The sequence below is a fragment of the Macrotis lagotis genome, chromosome 1 (genome assembly GCF_037893015.1).
Source record: "Macrotis lagotis isolate mMagLag1 chromosome 1, bilby.v1.9.chrom.fasta, whole genome shotgun sequence".
Taxonomy (NCBI): Eukaryota; Metazoa; Chordata; class Mammalia; order Peramelemorphia; family Peramelidae; genus Macrotis; species Macrotis lagotis.
This window is the reverse complement of record NC_133658.1, coordinates 58,852,812-58,868,482: the sequence shown is the minus strand read 5'-3', so window position 1 is coordinate 58,868,482 and position 15,671 is coordinate 58,852,812. Positions and strand designations below refer to the sequence as shown.

The 15,671-nt window shown below is 40.2% G+C and overlaps 1 protein-coding gene and 1 long non-coding RNA gene across 7 annotated transcripts in view; one reads left to right on the top strand and one right to left on the bottom strand.

Annotated features, from left to right (window-relative positions):
• The window catches only part of GSE1 (Gse1 coiled-coil protein), a 613,039-nt gene that overhangs the window by 96,147 nt on the left and 501,221 nt on the right, over positions 1 to 15,671 (top strand). The window lies entirely within an intron of this gene.
• Positions 1 to 15,671, bottom strand: part of LOC141498648 (uncharacterized) — a 31,291-nt gene that overhangs the window by 6,750 nt on the left and 8,870 nt on the right. For both annotated transcript variants that reach the window (XR_012471695.1, XR_012471696.1), the window contains exon 3: positions 4,933 to 5,021. This is a non-coding gene — a long non-coding RNA (uncharacterized LOC141498648). The remainder of the gene's footprint in view (positions 1 to 4,932; positions 5,022 to 15,671) is intronic.

Sequence of the window (15,671 nt, the reverse complement as noted above, 5' to 3'; positions counted from 1 at the left end):
TTTATGAAGTTCTAAATCCCCCAGATAGAATTCATCCAAAATAATGAAAACCTTCCCCTAGAATTTTTATTTTTTTTATTATTTTTTCAATGAATAAACATTTATTTTCTCTCCTTCCCATTCCCCAGTTTAATAACAAAAAGAAAAACAGAACCTCTGTAACAAAATCACAGTTAAGCAAAACAAATTCCCACATTGATCACGGCCAAAAATGTATGTCTCATTCTCCATTTTGAATTCATCACCTCTCTGTTAGATGATCAATAAATATTTATTATGCTTAGCTTATATTAGGCATTATGTTAAGTTCTGGTGATATAAAGAAAGACCAAAGTCTCAAGGAGCTTATGATCTAATGTGAGGTTGAGAAAATATTCAAACAATTACATTCTAGCAAGATCTGTACTGGATATATTGGAGATAATCAACAGAGGGAAGGCCCTAGCAGCAAAGTGGATTGGAAAAGGTTTCCAGTTGAAGGTGAAATTTTAGCTGACTCTTGAACAAGTCAGGAAACCAGGAGGTGGTGATGAGAATGGAAAGTATACTTTAAATGTGGGGGATGGCCGTTGTTAAAGCTCAGTTAGGTTGGCCAGGAGGCCATTGTCTCTGTTTTGCAGAATACCTAATGGAAAGGAAAGTATAAGAAGACTGGAGAGGATGACAAGGTTACTTTGTAAAAGGCTTTGAATGTCAGACAGATCACTTTATATTTATTCCTGGAGGCAGCAGGAAGTCACTGGACTTTATTGGGTAGGAAGGGGGAATATTTCAGAGATCTTACCGGGATAATTTGGTTCATTTTGAGTCTTTGGGAATTATGATTGCTCATTGCATTGCTCAGAATTTTCAAGCCTTTCAAAGTTGTTTCTCTTTATGGTGTTGTTACTGTATAAATTGTTTTCCTGGTTCTGCTCGTTTCACCCTATCACCTTGCCTTAGTACATAGAGGTCTTCCCAGTTTTCTCTGAAATCATCCTTTCCCTCATTTCTTATGGTACCATACTACCCCTCTCACAGATACTTTTAATCTTTCATGGCTACCAGGATGATTCAAGGATGATTTCTTAGGTTTACCTCTCATTAAATGGCAGCTAATTCCTTTTCAGGTTACTCATGTTCTGAATAATGTCTTTTATGCCATTTCTTTTGGTCATGAAACCATTACAGACACCAGTATCCTCTTTCCATTGTCCAGTGAATCATGCACAGTTCTAATCAGATGGAGATTGTTATGTTCAGGATTCACAGTCATAGAGCATCAGCAAGGAGAAACTAGTGTAAAAAAGATGGGCATTTCTGGCAATGAATAACAAGGTCATTGAGAGCCCTCAACATTTTAGCAAATGTGATCAAGGGTGATTACTTCTTCCTAGTCAGTTCTGGTCATATCTTGAACCAGGAGGTCATCAATAAGGGTTTGAATTAAATTGAACTGAATGTTCACCATTGTGAAGATGTGGAGATCTGCTTTAGCTGTAAACCAAAATCTGAGTGTTGCCATTCCTGAACTCACTTGGGGAAGGGGTTGGTCCAATGGATTGGCCAAACATGTTATACACTAAGAGTAGTCTAATGCTAACACTTGGACCCCTTTGAAAATCTTAAGGGAGTTATCCCAAAACACATCCATTCATGTATGGGGACACGATGGAGGGTTTTATTCTATCATAAGGTGCTAGATTTAAACTCAAAGGAATCTCTAGGCCAGGGGTTCTTTTTTTTTTTTTTTTTTTTTTTTTTTTTAGGTTTTTGCAAGGCAAATGGGGTTAAGTGGCTTGCCCAAGGCCACACAGCTAGGTAATTATTAAATGTCTGAGACGGGATTTGAACCCAAGTACTCCTGACTCCAGGGCTGGTGCTTTTTATCCACTGCACCACCTAGCGGCCCCCAGGCCAGGGGTTCTTAAACTTTTATTATGGACCCAGTGGGCAATCTGGTGTAGCTTATGAATGCTTCTTCAGAGTAATCATTTTTTAAGACTTCATAATCAAAGGAAATATTAAATTTCAGTTAGCAATTAGTGAAAAAAGATAATTTGTTACCATCCAAATTCCCTGAAATCTGTCCATAGGGGTCTGTGGACCCCAAGTTAAGTCACCTCAAACCATTCCAAATCCCTCACTTTATTGCTAAGGGACAGGCAAGTCAATTAGTCAATTAATCAGGGCAACCATTTTTTGGCTTTTTAAGTTAATGGTCTCTCCTTATTTTTCATGTTATACCACTCATCTCCCCTAACTGAGCCATGATATTAAGTGTTTCTTAGTGCACATATTTAAACATTGAATAAATGATTTTCATTCACTTATAAAGAACTTAAATTTTTCTTGTATCAGATGTATTACTTTTTTGGCATCTGTTCATCCTTTGAAAAGTAGAGATTATTTTTATATATTTCCCTTAGAAGAATGAGTTTCATCTATGTACATGTGTACATATATACATATATTTGTGTATATTCACACATGCGCTCATTTGTGTGTATTTCTCAGATCTCATTTTTTTATGTCCCTATGATCCTTCAACATCCAGTGGAAAAAAAAAATCTTCTACCCTCTCTTTAGGGCAGCTAGGTGGCGCCATAGTGCATAGAACGCGGCTTGGAGTCAGGAAGACTCATCTTTCTAAGTTCAAATCCCAGATGCTTTTTTTAACTGTGGGACCCTGGACAAGTCACTTTACCCTGTTTGCCTCAGTTTCCTCATCTGTCAAATGAACTGGAAAAGGAATGGCAAAGTCCTCCAGTATCTTTGCCAAGAAAACCCCAATGGGTTCATGAAGAATCAAATACAACTGAACAACATCTTCCCTTTTGGGACTTCAGTTTCCCCATCTGTAAAATGAAAGGAGTTGAATGAGATCCCCAATTCAGAACTTGATTGATTCCCTGCTCTCACCTTGTGTTACTTCAGAAGAAAGTGGGGGGTGGGCATCTCAAAAAGCACCAGCCTGGAATACCCATTCATGCTACTGTCCACACTAACCCTGTCCTTCTAGGCTTTTCTTTAATACTGTTCCAACAAACAAACAAAAATAAAAAGAAGATGGGCATCTAGATGGTGAAGTAGATCTAGAGTACTGGCCCTGGAGTCAGGAGGATCTGTGTTCAAATTCAGCCTCAATGCTTAACTCATTAAAATCACAGACCCCATTGCCTCATAAAAAAAAAAAAACGCAATAAAATAATACCTTCCCAGGTAAGGAAGAATGATAGAGCTAAGAAGGATGGAAGCAAATATCATGCCATGTGTACTGAGCACTTTACAAATATTATACTCACAAAAACCCTTTGGGGTGGCTAGGTGGCTCAGTATATAGAGTACTGGCCCTGGGTGACCCAAGTTCAAATTTGACCTCAGTCACAATGATTGCCTAGCTGTGTGACTTTGGGCAAGTCAGGTAACCCTATTGCCTTAAATAAATAATAAAAAAAATCCTTTGGAGGTAAATTGTAGTGTTATCACCAGTTGAGGAACTAAGGCAGACAGAGGTGAAGTCACTTGCCCAGGGTCATATAACTAGTAAGTGTCTGGGGCTGAATTTGAACTCAGGACCTGCTGACTCCAGGGCCTAGCTTCCCTGAGAAAGAAACACCAAAGGATACTAAGAAAGAAAGCCCCTGCTTGGGTGTCCTCCTTCTAAGTTGGATGCAGTTTGTATGTATCTATATTCTGTTTTTCACACAGTAATTTTAATGCTCTATGTATGTAAAAAAAAAAGAAAAGAAATTTTTTTAAATCCCCCCAAAACATCCAAAATAAACCACACAGAGGCTACTTCCCATTCTAGCTTTTGGGGGGACTCTGGAACCTGAGTGTTAAAAGTCACCTATAAACACAGAAATAACGACTTAAAAAAAGACTGAGAAATAGTTATTTCAGTTAGTGGAACTAGAGGGCATTCTAATTCTTATTGTTGAGTAAGAAAGATATCCCCCTTTTCATCTCAGCCCCCATCATTCTCCCCTTCCACTGCCCTCTACTACCAGACTGTCTAAAAGTTAAAAGGATCAGAGCCACCCAAGCCAGCACACCCTTGTTTGCATTTGACCTGAGCCTCCACCATTCCCAGATGCCTGGATGGCATCTGATCAGATTTAAAGAAGCGAAGATGAGGACTAAAAAACAAGAGCCTGAGGAAAACTCCAGAAACAGGGCCATATTTTCTTACCATTTTTTTTTAGTTGAATGGGTAATTTTATTTTTCTTTAAATGAGTCCTTTGATCTAAGGAGTGAGTAATTAACATGCACCAGCAAGTTGGCAAAGGCCATTGAGAGGAGGAGAGTACAGTTGGGGGAGGAATTGGATAAAGAACTCTTAAGTTGCTCGGAGACTAAATTCTGCCTTGAAAAGTAAGTCACCTTATAAGTCTGTCCCCAAATAATTCTGAAGTGGTTAAAAAAAAACAGCGCCGACCTGGAAGCCAGAAGACCTGGGTCCTGGAAGACCTGCTGCTAACTCAACATGTGACAGTTGATGAGTTACTTCTCTCTGATCCCCGGGTTCTGCCCCCTGAAAACTGATGGTTGGGCAAGATTTGATATCAGAGACCTGGGTTACAGTACTAGCTCTAATTCGTTGTGTGTGCACTCTGGGTGGGCCCGAGTTTCCTCCTCTGGAAAATGAGAGATTTACAACAGATGAGCTCTAATGTCTCAGTAAGGTATTGAAAGTTCTCTGATTCCCCCATTTAAAAAATTATAAAAAAATAAAAATAAATTTTTTAAATGATCCTCATTTGAGGAAACTGAAACCAACAGAAATGAAGTGACTTACCCAGGATCACACATCTATTTTGTGTCTGAGGTCAAATTTGAGCTCATTTTCCTGACTGGAGGTCCAGCACTCTATCTGTAGTGCCCACCTAGCTGCCCTGGAAAAGGGAAGATAGTTGCCTTAAAAATATTTTTCCTCCCAAGCCACATACCTCACATGTAATAGAGCTGAGATTTGAACCTAGGTCAGTTCCAGGTCTTCTAAGTCCAAATATAGTTTTCTTCACTCTCCTAGGGGCAGCTAAGTGAATAAAGCATTAGAATTAGAATCAGTAAGACCTACTCAGATACTAGCTATGTGACCCTGACCAAGACATTTGAATTCTCCAGGCTTCAGTTTCCTCATTTGTAAAATGAGAATAACATAATAATAGCACCTGTCTCACAAAGTTGTTTTGAGGGGTAAATTGTAAAGCACTCTGTAAACCTTAAAGTAAGAATTGTTGTCTTTGTTATTATGCTGCACAAATAGTGGTGCCAACTCTGGACTTGGAATCAGGGAAGACCTGATTCCTAGTTTAAGTTGTGATACTACAGTATCTTTGTGACCACGGCCAAACCATCCTACCCACCTGAGCCTCGGTTTTCTCATCTGTAAAATGGAGATAATATTATTTTCCCTGCCTTGAAGAGTTGTTGTGAAAAAAGGTATTCTGCAACACATTTTAAAATACTATAGCACATTCAAGATCTAAATCTTATGAGACCAGGTGATCTCTATGGTTCCTCCCAACTCCGGAGGTGGATTGACACTACAATTTTTTTTTAAATTTTGTGGTCAATAATGCATCCAACCCTATGTGTTTCACCCCCCCCCCCCAGGTTTCTGGTTATTCTTTCTTTAGAAAACAAGAAATACCACTTGGTGTTTTCTTGTGCAGGTGTTTCAGACATATTCATTTGCTTTCTAGGTGCTCCTTGCCCCCAAACCCCACACCCATCCCTGAGGTGGCTCTGGTAGCACCTCTTTTCCCCCTAAATAACTCAGTGTTTTACAAGCATCTCCACATGTGTGTGCGTGACAGCCTACCATGTGCATGCAAGCAGGTGGTATTAGGAGTTCACAAAACTTCATGTTTGAGTTGGGAAAATGAAGGCCCAGAGAAATCAAATGATTAGTCCATGGTCTCAAAGGAAGTCAATGTTGGAACTGGAAACAGAGCCTGGATTTCCTCTAGACCTTGCATCCATAAATATTTATTTGGCTCTCCTCTGTTCACTGCAGGTGTCCTTAAGGGAAAGCGGAAGCAGCCCTCCCAGAAAGACTAGGTCAGCTGGCCAGGGGATAAACTTAAAACAGGCTTAGGGTGGCTGGGGAGGGGAGGAAAGTGGGGGGAAATGGACTTCTTAAGAACTAGGATCTTTACTACCTGGGAGGCAGACAATAGCTCAGGGAATCCTTTAGAAGCTCAGCCCTTTCTATCCCTTCCTGCATCCGTGCTCACATGTTAACTCCCCAGACTAAGCCAGTCCAGGGACCAGTAGATGGATGGGGCTGGGGGTGGTCCACAAAGCTTTTCAGCCTGGGATCTTGGGTACTTGGTACTTATGATTATGGACTTAGGAGGGACTTTTGAGATTACTTAGCCCAGGTCCCAACTTTTAAAGGTGAGGACAGGGGCAGCTTGGTGGCCCAGAGGATAGAGCACCAGCCCTGGAGTCAGGGGGGATCTGAGTTCAGATCTGAACTTAGACAGTTAATAATTGCCTAGCTGTGTGACCTTGGGCAAGTCACTTAACCCTATTGCCTTACAAAAACAAAAAAAGGTGAGGACAAACAGATCCAGAAAGGGGAATTATTTTACCCAAGATAAAGCCAGAATTTGAATCCAAACCCACTATTTTTCACTATACCAATTTTGTCCATAGCTTGACTCAGGCTTCCATAGCAAGCAATAATCTGGACCTGGAAACCCAGGAAATGGATCTGAATGGACCATGCCTAGAGACTCATCATGTATTTCAGTTTTTCTCCTGTTAACATCAAGAGTTTTGCTAACAACTTTTTCCAGAGCATAGGAGACACAGAGTGGTAGAACAGACTAGGAGTCAGAAAGTTGAGATTCTGACCCAATTCTCTTACTCTTTGGGACTCAATTTCCTCATATTTACATCAAATTGAGAAGTTGCCAGAGCTGACTTCTGAGATTCTTTTAGTCCTAAATTCTATGTTCTAAGATTTATTCTTCCTTCAACTCCCTATGTTTTTGTTTTTGTTTTGACAAGGCAATGGGGTTAAGTGACTTGCCCAAGATTACAAAGCTAGATAATTCTTCAGTGTCTGAGGTCACATTTGAACTCAGGTCTTCCTGATTCCAGGGCCGGTGCTCTATCCACTGTGCCACCTAGTTACCCCCAACTCCATATGTTTTAAATCTCCTTCCAGTGATCAAAATTTCCTCCTACCTATAACTTACAAACTCATCAAGGTCCAAAGTGTCACAAGTCTCCCCAAACACACACACACACACACACACACACACACACACACACGCATGCACATACATATGCTTCAGGGGATAAAATGAGATCACTAATTTGGTCTCCAAACTGAATGAATCCAGTTCATTTAAATTCTCTTCAAAGGATCTGTTTTGCATCCAATTAAATCATCTTTGTTGCTCTTCTCTCCATCCTTTTCATTTTCTTTTAACAGTGATCTAATTGGACACAATGCTCAAAGTTCTAATTAATGTTTCTAATATCTGAAGGATTTTATTAATTTCCCAGTCCTTAAATGGCACACATGTGTATATATAGATATATATACATGTGCATATATGTTTAACTATAGGTAATATATGTATGTATGTATGTTTGTGTGTGCACACCCATATAAATCTAGCCTCATGTTGCCTTTTTGCCCTTTTCTTTCCTACAAATAATCTGCAATCTGTAAACATAGTCTGCTTGTGGTCATTTATGATAACCTAGGTTTCTGATCAGTTAGTCCTTCTATCTGTTAATTATATTGTTAGATTTTTATCTCTCAATGAGCTGTTTTCTCAACTGAATTTTATTTGAGAATTTCAAATGATTTTGATTTCCTTCTCATTTCCCACCTTGCTAGAAGACCTATTCTTTAGTGTCTCCTATTATCTTAAGAGCATATTTTACATTCTTTCACCTGAGTTGTCAATAAGATACTGAACAGCACAACCTTAAGGATTGACCTCTCCCAGCTCATGCCTCCAGACAGATTTTGAGCTTTTCATGACAGTCCCTTATAGAGGGTTATATAAGTCACCACTCATATCTTTGTAGCTTATTGATCAGACTTAATAGAGAATGACTGAATTGCTGAAATGGGATGGTGTCAATGGGAGAATGATGGATTTGAGAGTCAGAGGGCCTGGTTTTGAAACTTGGCTGTTCTACTAGATGTCTGCATGATCTTGGCAACAGGTGTTCTGGTAAATGTTTGACAACTGGAACTCTGAAAAAAAAACCACATTTGTTATTTAATCTGTTATTAACGTTTATCCATCCCTTTCTCAAGTCTTTAGACTTAAATAATCAGCAAAGTAATAAATCAAACCCTGATTTATAGCATTTGCCCATTTCCTCTGTCCAAATGCTTATTTTGAAATTTTAATAATGGACTCCAATTAGAGTTGGATCTTGGACAAGCTTTTACACCTTAATTTTCTTATCCATAAAAAGAAGAGACTAGACCCTCAGGGGCTCTTACAGTTGCTTCCAATTCTAAATCTATGATCCTATAACCACAGCATTTCTTATGAGAACAGGTTGAATAAATAGGAAGGCCAGAAAGGGACAGGCCCCAAAACTGTATAAACCTGAAGGATATGAGACAGGCTAATCACAAATTATTAGAGCATAAAAGACGATAAGTAGAAATATTTCTTTATTCTATAGAGAATATCAAATGAATCTCATTATGAGAGTCAGGATAGTATAGAAGAAAGCTCCCTAGGTCACTTTAAGAGACCTAGTTCAAGTTTTATCTTCAGCACATAACTTAGTATGAGTTTCCTTATATGTAAAAAATGAGTACGCTAACACTTACTTACCTTCAGATGGTTATATGGTGTGAAGACGATGATGATGACAATGATGATATTGTTCAATCATCTCAGTTGTGTCCCCATTTGGGGTTTTCTTGGTAAAGATACTCGAGTGGTTTGCTATTTCTTTCTCCATACCATTTTGAGATGAGGAACTGAGGCAAACAAGGTTAAGTGACTTGTCCAGGTTCACACAGAGTCACTAAGTCTGGATTTGAATTCAGGTCCCTTGACTCCAGACCCAGAGCTATAACCAAGCTATAGCTAGCTCACCAATAATAAAAAATAAAAATAAAAAGTAATATTTGCATAGCACTTTAAAGTTTACAGATCTTTTTTCCATAAGTCTCATTTGATCTTCATAATTTCCTGGTGAATTAGGGACTGTTATTATCCCATTACAGCTAAGGAAACTAAGAATGAGAAAGGGGACCTAAACTGCCAGTCTCAGGCAGGATTTGAACTCAGATCCAAATGCTCATTCCACTCAGATGCCCCTAGTTAACTCAGGTAGGATACACTGTGAACCGTAAAGCATTATATGAATGGGAATCACTATACCAAAAGGTTAGTAAAAGTTAGAACTATAAATAGATTCAAGGAAGAGTTTACAAACTGGGTTAATGTTGGATGAATTGAATTGAGTTGGAAGATACATAAAGATTTATTAAAGGAAGCTTGTAGGATCTGGAGAGTCTGTGACCTTTGGAGGCCAGCCTGTCTTTTGAATGTTGACATCGTGGAGGCTTGTCAGGAGTAGGTCATTGAGTCCGTGGACTCGTGGTCTGACCCAGTGTGGCAGCCCTCATGTTCTTAGCCCATCATGTGGGGCAGAGTTAAAAGCCATAAGAAATCAGGCTAGATTACATCTATCACTTCTGCCCTTATCCACAAGACCTGTCACTCTGTCATAGAAGGAAATTAAATTGGTCTGGCATGATTTTCTCTTCACAAAGGCCTGAGTAGTAATTCTTGTGCTATTTTACGTGATTGCAAATTGATTTTTTTTATGACTCATTCTAGTATCTTCCTCTCTATTGATGTTAGGCTGAGTTGTCTGTTATTTTCCAAAGTTATCCCTTTTTCTTCTCATCTACCTTTTTCCAATCTTTGGGGGACTTGTTCTGCCCTCCCATGATTTCTAAAAGATTTTAGCCAGTGGCTTCAGAATGATACCTACCTCTCCTTTTAGTGTCTCTGGATCAGCTGATTTTCTTAGTTGTTCTTTGTATTTTTTTAAAACAATTTATTCTCCTGTCTCATAATTGCATTTTGTGATTTATTAGGAAAAGAACACAGAATGTAGAATCCAAAGTCTTAGGTTGGAATCCTCACCTCTTTACTTTGCTACTTGTGCTGCAGAAATAATTTCTCTCTTGGCCTCAGTTTCCTTTTCTCTATTTACCCTAGGTAATCCCTAAGGTCTGCTGTGAGCTCTAAATTACTGGTCATAACTGGAGTTTGTTCTAGTCAATATTCTTATCTCATCTTTTCAGGAATGGAAGAAGAAAAAAATGACTCTATTTTTTAAAATGGCTTTTCAAAATGACTCTATTTTTTCTTATGTTCCCTTTATAAGCTTTCTCTTCTTACTCTTCTTATTTATTAGGGAAGTGATATTGTTTCTGGTTCTGTTGCTTGCCCAATACAGATGAATCATTTTCAAAAAAATTATCTACATTGATGGATCAATAAAGGCAAAGCAAAACCCATCTGGGTCTTCTCATCCTTTATTATTCTCATCCTTGTTGTCCCATATATACTCCATAAAGGGTCTAGTCAACACACTGGCAACTTCCTCTGGATATGTTAGTATTCTGGGGATACCATGGTCCCAGTCAACCTGTCCATTAGTCATCTCTTGCTTTCATTACATGACCAAGCCATCTTCCCAAAGGGGATAATATAGGTAAAACATCTTGCCATGTTGTTGCTCATCATTGTTATCATGTTTCCTTGATGATGCTCCAGATACCACTTCTCCAAAATAGTTTATTGTTGACAACATGCCACAATCTGCACTCAAGACCCCAACATATCTCCTTCTATTGTGTATTGGCTCACCCATAATTATTACTACTCTGGGAACATTGTGGACTAAAATTTGTGATCCTATCATATCCCGAGAGAATGATGTTGAAAAAATGGACTCTGGTAGCAGGGCTCAGCTTGGGATCATTGGCCAAATGCTATCTAGTCCAATTTCCTCCTCCTTTTTTTCTTGTTTCTTTTTTAAATCCTTTGCTGTTTGTATCTACTTCTGACATTTGCCTTTTCTAATCTTGTCCCTATACAAATGTGCTTTTTCTTTGTAATCTCCCTTGATGACGTGGCCTCATTTCTACCTTTTTGTGGTTCCCTCATTTATCCTCCAGCAATACGTCAAAACTCTGGGTTTAGCCAATTTGGTCTTTTGTTCCCCTTCATATCCCAAATACCTTCCATGGCCAGGATTCCTGGGGAGTTTCTTATCCAAATGCTAACAGGGACAGCTTAGCTTCTGAAGTGGCCTAAAGTAGTCTGATCTTGATTCGATTCAATTAAATAAATATTTACTAACTTAAGAGGCAGTCATACACATAGTACAGTGAAAAATGGAGCTGTATTTGGAGTCAGAAGATGTAAATTTGGATGCTGACTTTACCATTTACCACCAGTGTGACATTGGGCAAGTGACATATAGGGTTTTTACATGCTAGGGTACAAATAAATGCTTTAAAAACATCATAACCTCAGTAGATTACAATCACCTAACCTATGTCTAGAACAACAAACTTATCATTATCTTCACCACCACCACCATTGTCATTATCACATCATCATCATCTATGATTTTAATAGTGCTTACCATGTTATTCTATCTGAGCTTTACAATAACACTGTGCTTTTACTGTCCCTTTTTACATATGAGAAAACAGTAAGTATGTGGCAGAATTTGAACTCAGGAAGATGAGTCTTCTAGGAGTCAGGAAGACTTGAGTTCAAATCCAGCCTCAGATACTTATTATCGGTATAACTTCTGGGCCTGTCTCTTATCTTCTTTCTACCTCAATGTCCTCATCTGTAAAATCTGTATAATAACAATCATTTCATTCCATGATTGTTGTAAAGATCAAATGAGATAAGAATTGTTCAACACTTAGCACAGACCCTGGGACAAAACAAGCACTAAATGTAAGCTATAACTCTAAATTGCAGGACACACAGCTGGGTGAAGGATGAGACATAAATGGAATGGAATGAATGAAGGAAGGAATGAAAAAGCTACCCTCAGAATGCTTAATCAGTTGACATTCTGCTTTTCCAAAGCCCAATTCAAATGCCTCCCTTCCATGTAGCTTTTTCTGATTTATTTCTCTTATATCTGATGCACTAACACTTTGCTCTTTTCTCATGAATTGTCACAGGCTAATTTGTATTCTATTGACCTACTTGCCATCTACCCTACTTGATTATAAGCTCCTTGAGGTAAAAAGCTGAAGCTTTCCTTACTGTATCTGAATGAGGTTGTAGAGGGCTCCTGATCTGGCATGAAATGAATTCTGGGTCCTTCTTCTGAGTTTCTGCAAATTGGAAGGTTCCATGTGCCCCCCTCACCCAAGGTCAGGGAAGGGGGCTTTGTACATAGCAGGTATAAGATAAATGATTGCTAAATGAATGCTGCTCCCTCTAGTCCAGCAAGGCCCTTGAGGTTGGGGCTATTTCTGGCTGCTGGCCAATTGTGCAAAGAATGTCACTGCTCTGCTGCACACGCTATTCAGTTTGACCCTGGGCAAGGGACCTGAAAGGGCCAGACAATGAAAAGAGACATAGATTTGGAGTCAGAGGACTTGAGCGTGAGATTCAGCTCTACTATGACTATCTGTGTGATCTTGGACAATCACTTATCTCTTGGCCTCAGTTTCATCCACTATAAAATAAGGAGGGGGGGCTAGACTAGATGAACCCTGGAGTCCCCTCCAGCTCAAAATCTATGTGTCTACTATTACTAATTGACCTCTCTGAACTTCTCTTTCCTCATCTGTCAAAAGAAGGCATGAGATTCAGTGATCTCTAAAGCCCTTGGAATCCTTGAGTCCTGTGATCTACCCAGCATAAAATTTTAGTTTCATCATCCATAAGGAAAAAATCCCAACACATCTGGAATTCATTCCCTCATCTCCACCTGCTAAAAATTTTCCTTGAGGTCCAGTGCCACCTGCTCCATAAAGCTATTCTGAATGCTCTTGGGTTTTCTTCCTTTGAAAAGCCCCTCTTTCCTGTCCTTCTCCCCCCTCCCCGCTCCCTTTCTCTCTTTTCTTTCTCTTTCCTTTTCCCTCCTTTTCCTTTACTTCTTTTCCTTTCCCTCTCTCTCTCCTCTCTCTTCATCTTCCCTCTTTATCTCCTCCCTCTACCCTTTTCCTTCCCTCTCCCTTTCTCCTTTCCCCTCTCCTCCCCTTCTAGCTTCCTCTTCCTCCTTTCTCCTTCTCTGTCTCTTTCCCTCTCTTCTTTTTCCCTTTCTATTGATCTCCTCCCCTCTCTTCCTTTCTTCTCCCTCTTTCCTTTCCCTTCCCTCTTCCTTACTTCTTTTCTCTCTCTCCTCCTTTTCCCTTCCCTCCAACCTTCTCTTTAGTTTTTTACCCAAAGGCAATTAGCCCTGTTTGTCCTCCCTGATGATGTTTGTCCTTCATTCTCCCAGAAGACCATGACATCAGGGAGGTGATGCCATGACACGCACATGCATTGGATTTGGAGGAAGGGATGCTGTGCTAAGTCACCGGCCTCACTTTCTCCTCCAGAGCCATCTGGATCCAGTGGCCAGATATGGATCAGGATGACTGGAGATGGCTCAGTAAGTGAGGCAATCAAGTGATTTGCCCAAGGTCACACAGCTAGTAAGAATCAAATGTCTGAGGCTAGATTCAAACTCTCATTCTCCTGACTCCAAGACCAGTGCTCTATCCACTAGCTGTCCTGAGAAAGAAGGGCAAACATCAACATCATCATCATCATCATCATCATCAATCAATCATCATCATCAATAAAAATATGTTAAATTGAATTGAATTAGGATTCTAGCACTTAAAATTTGGAAAGGCCCTTAGATCCTCCAGCCCATGCCCTTCACTTTGAAGAGGCATAAAGAGAAGACATAGGTAGGGCTTTAAGACATTGGGAGCCAAGACTTTAAGCTGGAGGGAATGTTGTAAAACAGCTAGCTTAGCCTCATTTTACAGATAAGAACATTTTGACCCAGGGAGCTTGTGATTCACCTAATTTCACAGGCAACCTGAGAAGAAGCCAGGCCCAATGAAGCTTAGGAAGTATCAGAGGGATCATTTGAAGCCTGGCTTTTTTGATCTCCAAGACTAGCAGTCATCCATTATAAACCCACAACCCAAGGTGGAGGCATTTCAGGATTTGTCCATTAATGCTTTGACCTTGACCTTGACCTCAGAAACGGAATGGGGCCTGGGGGGAGCGAGCTTCCCTCAGGAAAAGCCTTGGAACTGGTCCCAGGATGCCTCCCCTCCCCTTCCCCCAGGCTACTCCATGTCTCCGAAGGGCTGGGGGTGGGGGAGGCTGCTGCCACAGCCTTCTGGCAGAAGTGCCTGGCTGATTGAGCTGATCTGGATGCCCCTGTGAGGATGTTTGGTGTGGCTGTCATTTTGTTTCTATTATCCTGTGACAGAAACCCTGCCCCAACATTAATTTACATTCTATACAGTGCATCTCTCTATGTGTTTTTAAAGGGTATAATTTCTATCAGCTTCAATTAGAGTTATTTTTATTTTTGTCACCCTGAAGAATTTCCCTGTGGTGAAGTTGCCATTTTTCACTGTAATACCCCTGGCAAGGACTAGGTGGGGGGGTGGGAGTGGGGGGGTGGAAATTAATAGGCTAGTGATCACTCAAGTAATGCCCTGTCGGGCCTTGATAAACTGACTGCGCCGGGTGACAGCTCAATTCCTTCCACATTAATAATAGCAGATCCACCTGCACTGGAAGGAGCATCCCGTCTGTGAAAATATTAGTGAAAAGCAGAGCTCTTAACAAAGGTCAGGTCAGAAAACTCTTCAGTCTGCTGCCTGTCCACCTCCTTGGAGCTGGTGGCCGCAGTGCCTTCTGGGGGACCAGAGATTAAACGCGGCCGGCCCTAGCATAAGCACAAGGCTAGATCCTATCTTAATGGGCATCTTGCAAAGTGATTTTCTCACAGAATTTTTGTAGGGAATGGAAGGTTACCAAGGTAGAAAGGAAGAGCAGTCAGAATGCTTGTCTTGGTTTCAAATACCTCTGCCCAAATATTACCAGTGTGACTTTGACTTAATCTCCAACGGTCAGTATTTCCTCATCTGTAAAATGAAGGTTTTGGACTAAATGGCTTCTCGGGTCCTTTCCAGCACCAGACCAGGATCTTAAGATTTATTATAGGCATTTGATTGATGAGGAGAGGCAGTTAGGCAGTGCAGACTCCCTGAAGTTAAGAAGATTCATCTTCCTGAGTTCAAATCCAACCTCAGACCCTTTCCAGCTGTGTGATCCTGGGCAAGTCACTTAACTTGTTTGAGCTGGAGAAGGATATGGAAAACCATTCCAGCATCTTTGCCAAGAAAACCCCAAATGGGGTCTGGAGAGACATGACTGAAAAAGACAATAGATGAAGGGACAGAGAAGTAGAAGAATGACATAGATTAAGTAAATCAATTAGGTCATTCCATCCCACTTAAATTAAAGGGTAAAATGCCTTGATAGCTTAAGGCAATAAGAACAAGCCTTACTCAACCAATAAATCAAATACTTTAGATTAAATGAAAAATGTCCTTGGATGAGGGGGCAGCTAGGTGGCTCGATGTATAGATCACTGGGTCCCAAGTCAAGAA